General features: G+C 39.6%; 1 protein-coding gene across 7 annotated transcripts in view; it reads right to left on the bottom strand.

Annotated features, from left to right (window-relative positions):
* LOC5576890 overlaps window positions 1-19,372 on the bottom strand; it is a 167,090-nt gene that overhangs the window by 136,476 nt on the left and 11,242 nt on the right. For 5 of the 7 annotated variants that reach the window (XM_021847678.1, XM_021847718.1, XM_001662940.2 and 2 more), the window contains exon 2: window positions 3,650-4,254. The gene's annotated coding sequence lies outside the window, so the exon portion shown is untranslated. The remainder of the gene's footprint in view (window positions 1-3,649; window positions 4,255-19,372) is intronic. The other 2 variants (XM_021847693.1, XM_021847702.1) reach the window with 1 other exon arrangement.

Here is a 19,372-nt window from a genome sequence, read left to right as displayed (position 1 = left end):
GAACCATATTTGACATGTTTACCATTTGAGAATGTCAAGAAGTGTATAACATAGAGCTCCTTCAAAAATAAGGCATTTTTTCAAAGGTGGTGCAAGATATCTGGGAAACGCTCCAAAATGATCGTTTACCCCTCAATGTGTGGCAAATATTCTATAGTATTCGATGTACTATGGCTTCACTTGCGCTTTTTTGCGCCAAGATAAGAGCAAATATTTTTCAGTTACACTACGAATCAGCCCAGTAGACCATCATGCTTGTTATAAGTATCGCATTTTTCACCATTATATGCTCCCGAATAGATTCACAATCTACCTTGAGCTTGCCCACGGTATTTAACTTCAAATTGCTATCGAAATGAAGACGATTCATTTGATTTTGAACTGGATACGGATATCATTGATTAAATTAAAAAATGTGCTATTTTAAACAAATTCTGTCAAATTTACCGAAAATATCGATTTTCTGTTTCAGCGACTATTTCTATCAAATGACCTCTAAAAATCATGTTTTGTCAAATAATTAGCATTTTTGAACGTTTAAAGTGAGAATTTGACTTTTGGCCAGTATTTGTATGGGATGTGGCCACTGTGCGTCGTTGCGGCTCTCGTAGAAGACCGATTTTGTTCTTCCGTTCAGCCTCCACCTCCTCCGCAACGATAAATCGGCCATACTCCCGGTGCTCAAGCCATTCATCGCTGCCGCCATCACAGCAGCGTCAGCGGATAAGCTTCGAGGAGCGATTAAACGACGACCGTTCTTCGCCGGCAACCGCCGGATATGTCAGACGTCATCGAGTCACCGAAAATCCTGCGCAGGTACGTAGTAACCCTTTTCATGGCCATGATTGTTTCCCTAACTACCCGATACCGCCAATAAATAAGTCCAACCCGAATGAGTTAGACATTTCTATTTATGTTAAATAAATGGTAGGTAGTTGAAGTTCCGAGAGACAATTGATATCTCCGTTTTGAGCAATTTCAAGAGAATTCACCCCTTTACATACGTTTTTGTAGTTTCGTTTTTGGTAGATTGGCTTGTCAGACTTCCAAACTGCATTCTAATTCAGATCGGGTTGAACGCGCATAAGTTTGTGGTAGATTTATTCCGGGATTTTGGGCACATCGTGAGATTAAAAGGTTCGGCGAGGTAAAAGGTGTCAGTTTTCAAAGCCGTTCAGGAGTCCCCTGAGGGAAAAGTCTCAAAAGCAGTCAGGCAAAGTTAAAAACGACCGGTTTTCTCTCGGTTTCCGAGAGTGACGCATAAACCACCGAGTTTTAGCAAAACCTCGTGGATTTTGAACGGTTATAGCACCATATGCCATAGTCAAATATGCATTACGATACACCCCTCGGATCACTGTCAATTGACATTGATTGTGAGAAGAGAAATGAGCCATTTTACGGAGCTGGTCAAATGACAAAAACATAAATGAAGAATCATTATTACAATATTTCTGATCACAAAGGTGTCTTTTAATGTGAAATATGGGTAAAAAAGAGGTAACTGACACAATAACTAGGTGTAATGTTGAAGTAACGATCATTTCTGGATCTCATTTTTGTCATTTTCTCCATGTCCCCGTTTGGTAAGATGAGGCGTTGTAGAAAATCACGCTGGATTTTTATCAAAACAACAGGTCTCCTGTCAATTGACCCCACAGCGACGATCAGCTGTCCCGAAACGTCTCGTAAAATGGCTTATAGAAAGCTTGCCAACAATGCTGTCATCACCGTGCGCAGCTTGAGAATACAATTTTCCTCTTTCTTCAACACATCGTTGGATAGGTAGGTCGTGTCCAGCATGGAGCTCCAACTCTTCCACCGTTTGCCGGGCAGCAATTGCGGGAGGCTACAATTAAAACTCCACACATATTGTAAACAAAAACTGTAAAATGTTATTCTTAAAAATATTCAGGATGAATACATTTTGGTTTGGTGTCCATAGATATCTGTGTTGCAAAATGATAGTATGTATATAAATAAATATATAAATCACAACTATTGTACAAAGTACAACGACGCGGCCTACCGATGGGGCAAGAGTTTGAATCTACTGTGGTGCAAAAGTTCGCTGGTTGAAAAACAAAATATCGATACTTTTGACTTTTGACAGTCATAATTTATACCAGCCATAAACTTTCTGTTGCAGTAAAATACACACTGAATTTTTATCAAAAAATTTCCCAATCAGGTTGATTTTAATATATTCAAAAATAGATCACGATCAGTCATATATCGCTTAAATTTAATGTGATATTGATATATTGATCCACTACGGGTCAGAATTGGCTTCCAAATATGTATGCAAAATCTATTGTATCTCAAAGCATCCTAATGATAGGCCTAGAAACGCTCTTACATATAAGATCGAATAAGAATTAATTTTTATTTTGCTCCATGCAATCTGAGTTGTACAATATCAGTCATATCAAGTGTTGGCTGATATACTCAAACTGTCAATATCACTTACGAGATATCAATATCACTTTGATTTGACAACCAACAACAGTGATACGACATCGCACTCTGGATCATAATTACTGCAGAATGAGTGATCAAGTGGTAATTATTCAAGCTATTAATGTTTTTCAGTGACTAACGAATAGTTTCAGTCCATCTACAGCTCGTCAAAAATATTGTACTGATAAATTGTTATTTTATTTGCATAATTTAAATCCAAACTTATCCCATCAGTGATATCCATTGTCTATCGCCATCAATAGACTTGTGATAGAGCAGGTAGTATGATGTTGATGTGATACAGAATGATCCGAATTGTATCGCAGTCGGCCTGTACAAATCAGCAAATTTTAATCGTTGATAGTGACGGCGAGCAACTCTGCATGCAATGGAAGTTCTACCGAAAATTACAATTTTTACCTCTTAAAACAACAAATAGACATATGTTTTCCAAATCCCGATCGATTTCTATAATATTTGGAAAGAAAACCTCTTACCTGAAAAGCATTTGAACCCCCATGACATTTAAAACATTAATTTTGAATTGAGCTAGAAACCTTTGAAAAAAATTTGACTCACTCGAAATTGTGCCCAATTTTAATCTATCTGGCCAACCAAAAACTAGGTGGCAGTAGTGCTCAACTGTCAAACTCGGACGTAAGCGATGCAAGCGCCGTAAGTGTGCCGTCAGCCAACTACCAAATAATATAATTGAGCGCTTTTGTTTCAGTTTGCAACTCAATTTAAATTAATTTGACAATATATTAAATTTATTTTACCAAATTAGGATGATAGTGTTGTCTAATAACACAGAACACCTAGATATAAGAAATTAATGTTATGTTTGGAATGATACTAATAAAGAAATTAAAAAAAAATTGACAATATACAGTCTGTAATAGGTATAATCCGAAATCTGGAGTAACCATACTATAGAAAACAAAAGTCGAACCTGTCGGATACAAAGCTCAACAAGCTCGGAGTTTAATGGCAAAAATTTGACTCAAATATATACAGATGGTGTTAATTGAGGCGATCAGAAAGTTCAATAATCATTAAATTTTATGTTTTAAAAACAAGGAAATCTAATTCTTAACAACTTTGTCGAAGAACGCAAAGACCCATTGTGAACTTTTGCCCCATGTGACTTTTGTCCCGAATTACTCTACTCAAAATTAAAATAACTTACCGATTAATTCAATCGCTTCTCATAGTTTGCAGTGCCGTACTGACGACTGCTTACACCATCCACAGTTGCTGCGTACGCCTCCTCAGAACTGCTCCAGCTCGGAATAATCGAATGCCACAAACTTCCACAACCGACACACACTACAGCAGAGGAGCCAATTGGACTTAGTGGAAGACGGTGCTTCAACCAGCTGATCACTGAAAAATTACGCTTTTTGTGCTTCCTTTTTATTCTTCCGAAGTGACGTATCCCGTTTTGAATCACAACCAATACAAACGCAGCACAAAACCCCTAAACATCACAAAAAGCGGAAACACAAAAGAACCACCACAGGCTCACGTGGGACTCCCCCTTTTTCCAGCTACTTTTCCGCTTAGGCAGCTTTTCCACTTTTTTTTCTTTCAACTTGCCTCTTCTCGCACTTCACTTCACAAACGATTTGGGGCTCCGACGATAACCAGGCTCTTACGATCGCTTCCTGCACTTTACCGCGCTTATTCCGCAGTGGCTTGTGTTGGACTTCCGTTTTCCGCACTTATGCGTACTCACTTATGGTTGTTGCCTTCTTCACTTGCGCCGCAGTTGTGTTGTTGCTTGGAAAATATCTGGGAAAAAAAGTACGGTGATGGTTGACGGAAAAGCGGAGCACACAATTTGAACAGCTTGACTGAATCACCCACACGGTGCCACTACTGTGCTACACAGATCTTTGCCGAAGCATTCTTCATCATGTAGCAGGAAGGCAGTGATAAAGTGTAAACTGTACATGAAGTTTGTTCGTATAAGGTTTTCCACAATAAGAGTTATATTAACGGTTGGGTGGTGATTCACAGAGTCTTCAAATAAAAGGCTCACAGATGTACGCTTCCTAATGTACTACATTTTGATGTATAGATATCTAACCATATTTATGACTATATAAACTTTTTTGTGCGAAATATTTACCAAGGATCGAAGATTATATCAGTTGCAGAAATCACTATACTGGATAATTTTTCACATAATGGATCAAATTGTGGCAAATCATGAACCTGTGTGCAAAATCAAGAAAATTCAACTCAATGCAATTGTATTGCGGTGATTTAACGAAAGTTAAGAATGAGTCACATCTCAAAGTGAAGAATAACAGAGTTAGAACACGAAATAATGGTGAAACTGCTTATATTTGTAGTAGATATTGGTTCCATATTAAATAAATAAAAAAAGAGTCATGATTGGCAAATGTTTAGCGTTTTTAGCTTTAAATCGAAACATGGCATAAAAAAAACGGAAATGCCGCGCAAACATTATGTCATAGTCTTTCTCGAAAGAGATCGCCGAAATGAGACAAGCAGAGTGTGTAGCTAGACACGAAGCTGTAAGAGTGTTCGGCTTCGTGAATTTAGGAACCGAGCAATCAGAGTGCATAGAATGCGACCACGAAGAGTCTGAAAGAGATGGAAGACATGCATACTGAGACTTCACTGCATCGGGAAAGTACTAGTCGGGCTTTGCGACGCACACTAAAGTACAAGATACATACGAGTGATCGGCAACTAGCTTTTGAGGTTCAAGTCCGATGCCATGACTCAGGAAATTCAGGCTGTTGGTAAATTTTAGCGTGATTAGACGTGCATTTTTCTTAGTAGAATATTTTGGTTGCGAATAGTAGTGCCAGTGGAATATTTAATTTGGAGAACTTTACGACAATTTGGTCGTTAAATTCTCCAAGCCTTACGACAATATGGACAGTAGGGAAAGAATTAAAAATGGGTCAATAAATAATCCCTGGAAGTGCTTTGCAGATAATTTACACAGATTATTTGGAAACCCCGCTTTGCGAATTTGGTCATGAGATTTGTCCCTATTTTCTAGCGTATTTATTCTTTATTCTCTAAAGAAGTCGTTCCTCTGATTTTATATTTTTGGAAATTTGTTTACCTGTTGACCTGTTGTTCTATTTGAAGCTACTCAGCCATTTGTGTTACAGTCAACGCAAGTCAAGGGGATTAGAAAACTTCGAAAATTGTTTTACGTTATTAATGAACAGCCCATTAGTTCATATAAGTGCCAATGAAACAAACACCAGTTACCGGTTCCCAGTCAGCCCAAGAGGAGGTAGCTTAGGACGTGGCGGAGGTTCAATGCAGGGCTCTGTTGAACTTCTACTAAAACCCACAGGTTCGCAAGCACATCTCCGTACAAGCGACCCGTACCGCTTACAAAGTACTTTAACCCATCACCAGGAGCGCCACCCGACGCATAAGGACCCAGGTCAGCGAGATCCTGATTATGGAAGACTGGCAGTATAAGAGCATGAACCCGACTACGGATCACGCATAGGAACTACGCTACAGAGCTGACAGCCGTGCTATTCTGCAGTAAGGATGTATGACACCTTCCTGAAACGGCGAGTGGGTTAATGGTACGGTTGCCCCGTCCCGTTTAAACCTTAGCAAGCCTCCAAGTATGTTCTAAATCCACCACCTTAGCTAGTGGAAGTAGGATCAGTTGAACCTTTTCTGACTTGCGCCGATTTGGCTCTGAACTTGGCACTCCATAAGAGGCCGGGTCAACCCTTGCATGGCGTCACTGCTTGCATACATCACCATGGGATTACGAAGGCGACTACTTACGACGGGTGAGGAGAGCGGCTTAGAGGGAGGACCCACTAAAATGAAGAATTTTCGGAACTATGCCGATACAATTGAGTTCAACACAGCAGAAGTCGAGGACGCGTTCCAGAAAAACGATAAGGTGGAAAATCTAGCGACGTATAGCAGAAGGTCAAAGCAATGTGAGATACAAGGACAACAAGGAGAATTAGGGATTCAGAGTCCAGTGAACACAACGAGATCGAGCAACAATGCTGCTCAAAGAGGGCATCAACCAGAAAACTTGAGGTTTACGGAGGTGAAGAATAAGGTCGATGAACTTATCAAGTTCGTCAAGGACTGGTACAATATGCATACCGTGATCAAGAGCAAGCAGACGAGCATCAAATCCTCTGTCAACGCTGCCATTAACAAGCAAGAAGCGCTGAGGATGAAAGCAGAGCTTGCCGACAAGGCACTGAAAACGTTGATGGAGTAAGCAGCGGTTGCCAAGTTTAGGACCCCGAAGGTATGATGTGACAAACGAACGAAGAAGTGAGACAGAGAGTCACCAGAAGTAGAGAAAGTCCCAAAAAGCAGCGCAACGAGCAAGGAAAACGTGTACCGGAAAAAGACGGGAACGATGACGTATGACAAACCGTCATCAACGTCAAAGATGAAAAAGAAACAGAAAGAGAAGGTGGAGAAGAAATAGGACGGGAAGAAGAAAGCGAAGAGACGCCCGCAGTGTGAATGACCGAAAGGGGATGCCATACTTGTTAAGGCAAACAACCAAAAAACTTACGCAGATATCCTTCGAAAAGTTAAGAGCGATCCGGACGTGAAGGACCTCGGAGAAAACGTAGTTAGAACGCGGCGCACCCAGAAATAGGAGATGTTGTTTGAGCTGACCCACAGATCAAGAGCGCAGTCTATCAGGAGCTAGTCGCAAAACCTTTGGCGAACGAGGCGGACGTAAGAGCACTTACTCAGGAAGCAGTTGTTGAGTGCAGATATCTAGACGACATAGAAACCGTGGACGAGGTGAGTGAGGAGCTTTGTAAACAATGCAGATTTGGAGAGGAGGCCATGGTAATCCGTCTGAGCAGTCGTACGACATCACACTGTCAGAAACGATTCGGCTACAACCTGGTGGAGAAACGCAAGATTAGCATTGGTTGGTTCATATGCTCACTGAGACTCGTCACACGAGCAGATAGGCCACCGATGCGATGCGATGGTTTCCTATCCAGGAAGTGATTGCCAGCTCAAACACGGGGTTCTTAATCGCCAAAATTAACGGAACCTTCTTTTACAGCTGCTACGTGCCTCCAAGATGAACTCTCGAAGAATTTAGTCAGGTGTTGGAGGAGTTGGCCATCGAGCTAGTTGATCGACAAACAGTACTACTTGGAGGTGACACATGGGCAGTGGAGTGGGGTAGCAGGGTTACCAATGCCAGAGGTTACAATCTACTGGAGGCTCTAGCAAAGCTAGACGTACGATTGTGCAACTAAGGCATTGTTGGCACATTTCGGAAAGACGGACAATAGTCGATTATCTACCTGATATTTTGTAGCTCATCACTGGCGGGCAACATAAACTGGAGGGTAAGCAAAGAGTACACCCATAGCGATCATCAGGCGATACGCTACAGGATTGCTCGCGGAACACTGATGTAGTGCAGAGGAACAAAATTGGCGGCTGGCAGTGGAAGACGAAGGCTTTCGACGAGGCACTTCGCACCGACAGTGATGCCCTGAACTTTGATGTGGTAGGGCTGACAACAGCGATACCTAGGGCATTTGATACAACGATGCCACGAATGGAACGGAATGATGCCTTGGAACGGGAACCCCGCAACGATCAACGTCCCGCGTACTAGTGGAACGAGGTACTCAATGCCTTCCGTGCTGCTTGGCTTAAAGCTGGAAGGGGTTACCAGGGAGCAAGGGGCGTATTAGTCAAAGCGGAGCGACATTCCAATCAACCAGAGCTGCTTTCAAACGCGAGATAACGCTGAGCAAGTCTGAGTACTACAAAGAGGTGTGCCGAGCAGCTGACGCCAAACCCTGAGGAAACGCTTATCGAGTGGTCGTGGAAAAAGCAAACGCCGAAAAGCGTCAGATCACCAATGACGAGCGTGTAACAATGTAGAAAGCATTGAAGGTGAAAAAAGGCCCCCGGATCGGATGGAATACCGAATGTGGCACTTAAAGCGGCGATCCTAGCGTAAATGTTCCGGAAGGTGATGCAGAAATGCCTGGACGAAGGTCACTTTCCAGATACACTACCCACCAAAAATATGGAATCATTGTAATACCGAGTATTCCAGCACATTTAAGTTTAGCATCACCAAAATCCAGTGATAGGGTAACGTATATAACTTGAACATGCATATAATTTGGACAGGCTAGTCGTTCTATGCTCATTTCCAATGAGATGGTGAGGAATATATGTACGGGAAATCATGTATTGCATTATTAATACACTATTCTACTTAATAATGATGACCATTTTCAAAACAATTACAAATTGGCTTCAAATCTATCAAAATTGTAAATTGTATCATCAGAACACCTGTGAAACCTACGAATGCAAGAGGACGTGCATTTCAAGAACATACATTAAATGCAATCATAGAGCTCAGAATTGACATTCATAAAAAGTTCAAAAGTGGCAATATGATAAAACATGTCTAAAATTTAAGCTAAGTTCATCTAAAATCTTAACATGAGTATATAAGGCATAAATCAGGTGATGTCCAAAATAGATTATGGTTTTTGTTCTGTTAATATAATTTGGCCATCTGATGAAATACACTGGAATGTCGCATGTATGCATACTTGCAGGCGTTTTCTCGTGAATCTGATGATATTTGCTTGCATTAAATGAAATTATTGATAATCACTACTATACACATCCAATAAGCGAAAAACTTGCATAAGTCACAAGTAAACTCACACAAGTAAACGGTAGACGAAATTCGGACGGTCCTGGAGAGGGTCGAGAAGGCATCCAAGCAAAAATGAATAAGAAATCGGTACTGCGCCGTAGTTACGATAGATTTCAAGAACGCGTTCAATAGTGCCAGTAGGGAGGCCATCGCCATAGCGCTGTATAGAATGAGGATTCACGACTATCTGTTCCGGATTCTGCAGAGCTACTTCGAGAATCGGGTGTTGGTGTATGCAACCGACACCGAGCGAAAGGAGTTAAGAGTAACAGCGGGAGTTCGGCGCTGTGGAATAGGATATACAAAGGGATCTTATCACTGGAGCTACCCATGGGCGTCGAGATTGTCGGCTTTGCTGATGACGTCGTCTCAATAGTAAATAATAGGCGAAACGCTGGAGGAAGTGGAAGTACTTGCCACGGATGCAACGGGCACCGTCGAGAACTGGATGAATGGAGTCATGCTGAAGATAGCCCACCACAAAACGAAAGTGCTACTAGTCAGCAATCGCAAAGTGGTTAAACACGCTGAGATTGCCGTCGAGGGACATGTCAGCAGAAACATCGGGATGATTCTGATTTGCATCACCCTGGGAGAAAACATCGAGTGCTATCAGCGGAGAGGCATTAGGCAGGTGAGGAAACGGGCAAGGATCGGCTCGCTGGTCAAGTGGCAGCAAGAAAGGGATGCCTCTGGAAAAGGTAGGTGGACTCACAGACACATCCCGAATGTGTCGACTTGGGTAAACAGGGAGCATGGCGAAGTGAACCTTCACCAGATACAGTTCCTGTCAGGTCCCGGTTGCTTCAAACAGTATTTGCATCGGTTCGGCCACGCGCTGTCATCGTTATGTTCAACGTGGAACGAAGCGCGGCGGAGGCTGCTTTTGGATTCGACTTAATGTAGACATAATGGTACAAACAATGATAAGCGATCCTATCCTTTGGAATCTGGCAAACAATATGGTAGTGGAGATGACGTCTATCTTGCAGAGAAACTGGCGGGAAGGGCAGCGAACCGAGTGCCTGGCATCGGGAAGTCAACCCCCAATCGGAATCGTTTGACCGATCTCAGCATTCGAGTAAACTTAACGAAGAAAGAAAACGAAGATCTACTCTGCGATAGCCGTGGTAGTCGGGGCACTATCAGTGTGGACGACTCCCCAACCGGTACTGGTTATAACATCCGTGGCCTGGGGATGTCAGAAGAAAAGGGAAGCGAGAAGGAAAGAAGAGGATGAAAGATATGAGATGAACCAGCCTAGGGCTGAAAGTCTCAATAATAAAGAAAGAAAAAAAAAGGATGAAAGACGGAAGGAGACAGAGATGCGGAGGAAGATGAAAAGACAGTCTGCTCAACAAGCAAGAGCAAACAACTGGCAGACTGCACAGAGTGCAAGAGCACAGACCGGGTAAACGTCAAGAGCGCATCGTTTTGATTTGTACCGATATTACTGATCCTACAAGAACTCCATGAAGTACAGGCCTTGAGATCTACATATTCAATCAGTTTTTATTGATCATTTGACCCTCTACCCTTTGTATGGGTGTATTGAGTTTCATTTTTTCTTTGTGCCCCAATTAAATTTTTAATTTGCCTTTTTGCCCAATAAAACTAAACGGAATATTGTGCTGATTTGTACCGATGATCTTGATCCTCTAAGAGCTCTATTGAATGAAGACTATCTATCCATATGTCACTTCTTGCGGATGTAGAACTCATGATTTGATGTAATTGGATTGAAAAAAAGTCAAAAGATAACAATGATTTATGGATCTTAATACAATGAGTCTATTGGGCGTGTACCACTTATCAAAGAATCAGTTATTACGCTGGTTGATCTTGTTACTCTTATGAACTGTCTTTCCGAAAGTTCTTGGATGACAAATAACTTCCGTTACATTCATATTGAATCGCAAATAAATTTTTCAAACATTTTTGAGCATGTATACCGTTCAAAATCCTTATTGAATTGAAGTACTATATTTCTGTATGAACTTGAATGACCGTGATTGCTTTCAAACATTTTTTAAAGAAACTCTGTTTATATTCACAGCAAAATAATGTAATACAGTACAATGAATTTGTTGTTCTCACAGCTTCATTATGAAATTTTCTCCAAATCTAATTTAACTTAGGTAAAGTTATTATGAGTATGCATAACATCGTGAAGAAAGATTAGTTAAAAGTTGATTTGTTTTTGAAGGAGAGCTAAAAATCGTTTCAGAGAAGGGGCTGACAAAATCGGGTCATCTATGTATCACGTCATTTTAGCTGCACATCAGTCCCGTCACGTATATAATGTAAAATTACATCTTTTAAACGTACAAAATCAGCCAGCGACTGTTGAAAATCGGGGTTTAGCAACGATAGAACAAGTTTGACAAATTTCCAAACAAGATGAAAAAGTTCGACCGGGATAAGAACTCTGATCTATCGAGTGAGAGTCGCGTACGGTACCTCTCGGTCATCTCATCACGTTGAAAGAATTAAGTTTAATTTGCTACAAATTTGGTGTTGCTACTCAAAATGGGTTGCTTGGCAGTTTCGTCGAAAATATGTCGACACCTCAAGTGACGAACCATTCAAAGAGTTTGTTGCGTTTGGTAAGTGATTCGATTCAAGGAACATGAACCGATATAATGTTCTATCAGTGTGTGAAAAAATAGTCGACACTTCTTGTGTCGAACTATTCAATGTTTTTTGTTCTTACATACAAACAGAAGAAATGTATATGTCCTTCAATATCTATTATGTCAAATATGACTTAGACTTAGAGTATGCCCACACTTGTAGTGTCGAACCAATCATTGTTTTTTAGTATAAATACATAAATGCAACATTCAAACCATTTCACGATAAACATGTGTCTAAACATATTTCACTCATTAGGATAGGAGCATGAAACGAGCTCAAAAGAGTAGCTATCGTTGACAAGGGAGCTCCAAACCACTTCATTTACGGCGCTAGGACGCCTAGACTATACGTGCTAAATGAATAACTAACAGGCTTTGGAAAATTTAACGTGCCATAATTTCATCCCATTCATCCGCCTACATTCATACAACACGCATGACATTTATCGTTTGTGGAAGATAACGAGCCATGAATAAAAACAAGACAGACACACACCACCCACTGTTTGGCACCGACCACTGTGTTTCAAAAGTTGTAACATTCTCATTCTGATCAAGAAACAGAGGCGAATATTTTCCATTTTCTGTGCTATGTTTGCAACCAAAGGGGTGTTGAACACTCTCGGGCCACGTATCAAACGAGAGAGTAAATGTTTACATCCATAGGGCTCTCTGATTGTGATGTGCCACGAACTGTTATGGTTCGCCAACTGTTACACTCTCCGAATATGGTTCGATCGGCTTATTCGGATCAAAATCCAAACACTGATAACTAAAAATAACTTCTCCGGCGACGCAAACACGAACCGTCCTGCTTGGGCTTTACTTAGATTTTTAACATTTTTTATGTCTTCTACAAAGTTGTTAGATATCTTAAAATGCGTGTTTTTGCTGAACATCGCACCTCTCTATTTCTTAAAGTAAAGCAATTATCGGTAAAAATCGTTTTAATACGGCTTATTTGTTCAATAGTAAGAACCCATGAAAAGACGCTTATAGACTAATGTTTTTACCATCTGCCGAAAGGGAAGATATGGTTCTTTCATGATATGTAAGAGTTGTCTGCGCCATTTTGCGCCGAAAGGCAGTTATAGGGGCCTAAACTACCGCTTGAAAAAAGAGTAATAAATATCTTTGAAATTAGATAGCGTGATGATAGGTTCAGCAAAAACACGGGTTTTTTTTTCATGCCAAAAAACTTCGTAGAAAACACAAAAAAATCAAAATTCTTGGAAAAAAGTTATGAATAAAAATATGGTTTTGAGGGGCCATGCACATACAACTGCCTATATCTCAAAAAGTGTAGAGATAGAAAAATCATGTCTTCGACAAAATTGTTTCAAATTGCCAATTCTACAACTTTGCCGAAGACACCATATGTCTATCAAAGTGTTTGGAAAAAACAGTTTTTCTATTTCACTGCTAGGTGGATTGATCACAAAACTTTTTTCATCAGAAGATGTGCTTTAGTATACCAAGAAGCTTCTCCGAACAAACTATATCGCTAAAATCAACGGTTCTGGCGCTATTCAAAAAGCGCATGAAATCGACGAAATATAACACAGTGCGGTGACGCAAACACGACCCGTCCTGCTTGGGCTCTATAAAGCACACAACTAGGTGAATAAGGGAAGTTTCCGTAGTACCATCTAAGCCGTTAAATTTTAAACCCCAAAATAATTTGGCTCACATAAAGATAGCATATAACATGCTGAACCAATCTGCGGAAAACTCCATCTTTCTAAAGACTCCCGAGATATCTGCAAAACAATAATTTCTTGCTAACTAGTGCCATATGGTGGCAAAGTCTTGAGTCTAATGGCTCAACTAAGAATAGCCTTTGATCTACTGTTCAACTCTACTAAAAACGCCATCTTTCTAAGTGATCAGCCCCTAGATATATCTTCAAAGCAAAAGTTTCATAGTCATTATTGTCACCTGGTGGCTAAGCCTTGATTCAACTGGCTAGAACAATGATAGTTGTTGACATACTGAACAACTTTGCCAAAGACGCCATTTTTCGAAGTGATTAAGATTCCTAAATATCTTCAAAATAAAAGTTTCATGTTCACTAGCGCTGCCTAGTGGGAAAATTTCGAATCAAAGAGCTCGAACAATGATAGTCATTGAATAACTGAATAACTTTGCCCAAGACGCCATCGTTCTAAATGGTCAGGATCCTGAAATATCTGCATGATAAAAGATTCATGCTCACTAACGCCACTTGGTAGCAAAATCTCGAATTTGTTGGCCTGATATAAAATGGTAGCCTTTCGAGCTACTGTACAACTTTACCGAATACAGTATCGTTCTAAGTGGTCTGGCTCCTGAGATATTTGCAAAATAAAACTTTCATGCACACTAGCACTAGCGCCTGGTGGTGGAATTCAGTATCTGAATGACCACCGCATGTCACCCCTTGATCTCCTAAACAACTTTGTCTAAGATGATTTTTCTTCATTATATCTTGAACGCGAGGTATTTAATGTCGAGCATGAAAAACCAAGAGTGTTGTACAAATACAACGCGCGACTCATCGCGTTACAAAAATTCGCGCGACCACCGGAAGGTTAAAAAACGATTTTTTTTTTCATGAACATATAGACAATAAATGCAGAGCCATTATTCGACAATTTCGTTTATAATAATAGATAAAAATAGCTAGTACTGAATGTAGCGAAACTATTGTTAACTTCATTTTAAGGATATCTCTATTTAAAAATAGATACAATTGAAAGAGAAAAAAAAATCAAATAATATTGCTGCAAACCCAATGGATCAAACACATTTTTATGTTAAACAATTTTAATGGAAAAGCTACGATGCTTTAATCGTGAACCATTAGATCATCAACGTTAGCCGGGGAAAGAGAAGCAGAGTGGTAAAATCGCTCATATACAGCTTCTGTTTGTGATACAGGCCCTTGAACGCTCGTGGGCTTTTTTTCCTTTTCTTGTCGTTCATCCTTGAAGTCTTCTCTTATTATCCTTCGTGCAAAGACTCGTACAAATATGACTATATCATCCCTGTGTGTGTAGATATCAACTTAAAAATTTGCAATATCTAAACGTACATACGATGGCGAGGTGAAGTAACCTGTGTTGGGCATGATATTCCAAATTCCATCCTAACTTTATTATTGGAAAGACACACAACATCAAATAAAAGTAATTGATAGAATGAGAAAATTCGTCAAAATACGAACATTGACCCTGTATTTGTACCTTAACCCTACTGCTACCACTAGACAGAGTAATGCCAGAATGAGAGTGCCGTAAAAGTTTAAGACGATGATTTCTGATCAAGTAGGGGTACCTGGGGCAGTATGAACATCCGGGGCAGAATGGACACCCCCTGTATCTTTGCTTAAGCAAATAATTTTACACTTTCGATGCAAACAATATTTCAGTTGCCTGTCGGAAGAGTAAATTATCCACTAAAATTTCAGAAAAAATGTTAAAAACATTGATTTTAAACTGAAAAATTGATCATGATTTTATTTGGTTCGAAAATTATAACATTCACACCTCACCGAATAAGGTTTCAAAGGAAAATGACTACAAGTTGACCGTTAATGTAGCTCTTGATTGAATCTTCAATTATTTATGCTACATTCAAAAATATTGTAGATTTTTAACATTCCTTAACAATCAAAACTTGATATTGACAATGCTCTTGAAACTGTAACAAATTCCATTGTTAAAGCCAGGAGCACTGCAATTCCAATATGTGAAGTAAAATTTGAATCCGTGATTATAGACGATGATCTTAAACTTTTGATCCGCCTTAAAAACGCGAGATTCTCGCGATCCTGCTATGAAAATTATATGGCAAATAATTTTACACTTTCGATGCAAACAATATTTCAGTTGCCTGTCGGAAGAATAAATTATCCACTAAAATTTCAGAAAAAATGTTAAAAACATTGATTTTAAACTGAAAAATTGATCATGATTTTATTTGGTTCGAAAATTATAACATTCACACCTCACCGAATAAGGTTTCAAAGGAAAATGACTACAAGTTGACCGTTAATGTAGCTCTTGATTGAATCTTCAATTATTTATGCTACATTCAAAAATATTGTAGATTTTTTTCTGGTACTTTAAGACATTGACAAACTTATATGAAAATTTCTTATACTGTTGGGGCAATATGGACACCGGGTAACAAACTAGAGCATTCACTTCAAAGAGAAAGATATAAAACTTCAAACACAAAATTATCCAAAAATATTTAACATTTAATGCAATGATTATGATGCGGAACCACACGGTTGAAAATTGTCAATTCTTGAGTAAAACTAACCTTGAGGCAATATTGAAAGCATCTCTACGAAAAATGTCGAAAATTGGTTTTAATCATGTTATCAGTGGCACAGTGACCTGTCACTATGGTTTCCTGAATATGTACTTCATATTTCGAGGTTCTGAGAATGATTGCGGGACAATTTTCCTAAGAACGTTAAGGTGTCCATACTGCCCCATGGGGGTGTCCACTTTGCCCCGCTAGCTTGATGGCGACTACCAAATATAAGCTTTTTTTAAACCTCTTTTTGAAAACAAAATATTATTTTCTAAATTATGCATCACTGTTTAACAAATGCTAAAGAACTCTAAAAAGCATACTGCACATTAAAAACAGTATAATATTCATGTCTTTACAGTCAAATAGGCAAACTCCTTAGGGTGTCCATACTGCCCCGTGTCCCCCTACCAACTGGTAATCGTGCCGCATCCACAGAGGAAAGAAAACTTAAGACGCGATTGCTATCTCCATTCACTAATCGATAAACATTTCATGGAAGGCAGCCGGAATGCTCGGCAAAAAGGGAAATACTTGAGATGGTTTAGAACGGTGTCATTGAGCAACTACCTAGAGGCATTTGATGATTTAAAAAGTTGAGAGCAAACTTCCATTGATTTTTTGAATGAAAAATAGATTAGATTCTTCTTCCATTGATGAAAGCCTTCATCGAGTCATATCCTTGTGGTGCTGCTTGGGTGACACCTGTATAAAATGCATCGTGTCTTACCTATTTCTCATAAAACATACAAATATTATTAGTTAATTGTCAACTAAATTCAAATCAAAAATCTCTAATGGAAACTCCATTTGAAAATACCAATTGATCACTTACAACTATTAGGTGCGAATTCAATTTCATCAGCAAGTTCATCTATCGACGAAAAGTAAAAGAATTAAACCAGTCGTTACGATCAGCGGCCAATGGAATCTTTGCCATTTCCCTGCCTATTTCAATGACCCCAACCACAGATATAGTAAGAACTGCGCTCGGGAAGCGGCAAGCGTGCTTTATATGCCCTGCTTGGAAGCAAAATAAATCGTTATTTTTACTGCAAACATCATTTTTATCGGTAAACAACGCCTAGAAAGAGGGAATCTCTTTTTCTCCCATTTCGATGCGTTCATTTGAACGCATTTAGCCAATACAGAGATTCCTGGATGTGAGATAACCTAAGTGTAAAATATCAGAGTACGTCGTATTTTTTATCGTCTCGATTGTGGTAACGTTCTCGGCTATAAAGCAATGCAACTCCAAGTAAACTGGTGGAGAATCTTTTGTATGAGAAAAAGTTTCCTCTGAGTGGAATGCAAATTGAACCTTTGCCCGGTGCACCATCGTACTCACAATACGTTTGAACAACATACATCGCTAGCCTTGAGACCAAGAGTCTAATAAGTAACTAAATCTTGGTGTTTAGAATACGAATTAAAATTAATAATTTAGTGGAAGAATACCTATTGTGTAAGTCAGTAGCACTATCTCACCAAGTAGAAAACAAAACTGATCAATTAAACTTTCTCACTGACAGTCGCATTGGACTTTCTTTAATTATTGTTTAAACAAATAACGATTGTAACCATAGTCCTCAACAACAGTTAAATCACTTCCTGTTGTTGTGAGATTAACAATACTCATCGAATCGAGAAAGAACTAAAGTACCAACAATTTACCGCCTCCGTTGATAATAATACCACTCAACTCATAAAAACAGTTGCAGACAGTTTGTTTGTATGGTATTGTGAGTACCATTCACCAACGTACATCCAAAGCGATAAAGGATACTCATTTCTCTGCAACACGAATCAAACCAAATCGAAATTTCCAATGAACTGAACTTACAAATCAATATCTCCCATTAACTCCCATCAGACTAGGGGAGCATTTGACGACGACATCAAGTCAACAAGTACGGAGATACAACTAGTGCCGTTTTTGCGCTTCCCGGAGCAATGGTGCGGGTTGTCTCAAGCCTGAGGCTTTATAAGGGTACCCCACCCTCAATTATGAATTTGTTGTTTTTACCTGTATGATTTCACATTTTGCGGTTTTACAGTGCATTATGTGCTGTTTTTTTGCTGCTGGTCTTCTTCATAGCCGTTTTTTGGGCTGATTTGGAACGCCAAGAGTTAATCATCAATATAAACCTCCTTCAACAGTGCGCATCGTACCTTCGTGCTGTGCGTACACAAATTCTCACTGTTCTAGGAAGTTTTTCTTTAAAAACTACCTACAGCAAAAAAAAATAATACTTTCAGTGCTACAAAAACGGTACTTTTCAGTGCTACAACCCGTTCAGTGCTGGACCCGTTGGCGAAAGCTTGGGTATAAACTTCTTAGGAGGTCTCGTCTTCTCTCGTTAAAACATGGTTGCAACTACAAACAAAAGAAAGGGTGAATCTCTGAATTCACAACTTCCTTCCATAAAAGTGGGACTTAAAACTGTCACTAAACGTGGCAAGAATGAAAAAACGACGTTACTCTGGAATGTGAACTTTCTTCCAAGGGTGAAATGGATAATGTTGATAATTAGATCCAAATGAGCAATCAATTCGATGCTCTAGACAAATTTTCCGAACACCAAATCGAAGCAGTCTCTAGCCCAGGCTCTTTGATTCAAAATAGGAAGCAAATAGTGCCGCCGTGGTCAGTTGTTCCGAATTTGGGGGATTTAGGCAGGAGATCTTGAATTCCATTAGGTCAATCAAGGTCTCCTTACAAATCGCAAGGAAAGGAGACTGCCACGTTTTGCCGGAAACTCTTAAAGATCACGAACTTCTTCTCGAACATCTTGAAGAGAAGAAGCATATTTTTTTTACTTATGACGACAAAACTGAACGTTTGTTCAAAGTCGTCTTGAAAGGTCTCTCATGTGACTAGAAGTCACCTGAAGAGATCAAAAATGGAATAAATGATTTACTTGGATTTTCCCCAGTCCAAGTAATCATTATGAAAAGGAGAACCCAATCTCGCATTGTTCGGAAAGGGCTTTCTCAAGAATATTATTTAGTTCACTTTAACAAAAATGATCTAAAAAATATTAAAGCTTTAGAAAAAGCTAGACTTCTGTTCGATGTCCGTGTGACATGGGAACATTTCCAGAAACCTTAAGGAAATTACCAGAACCCACTCAGTGCCTTCGGTGCCAAAAGTGGGGTCATGGTACAAAGCATTGCCGCATGGATGCTAAATGCATGATATGCGGAGGCTCCTTTCACGCTAAGGACGTCTGTCCAGTGAAGGAAGATACCG

Source organism: Aedes aegypti, chromosome 1 (assembly GCF_002204515.2).
Source record: "Aedes aegypti strain LVP_AGWG chromosome 1, AaegL5.0 Primary Assembly, whole genome shotgun sequence".
NCBI lineage: Eukaryota > Metazoa > Arthropoda > Insecta > Diptera > Culicidae > Aedes > Aedes aegypti.
The sequence above is the reverse complement of the archived record's forward strand: the minus strand, read 5'-3'. Positions and strand labels throughout refer to the sequence as shown.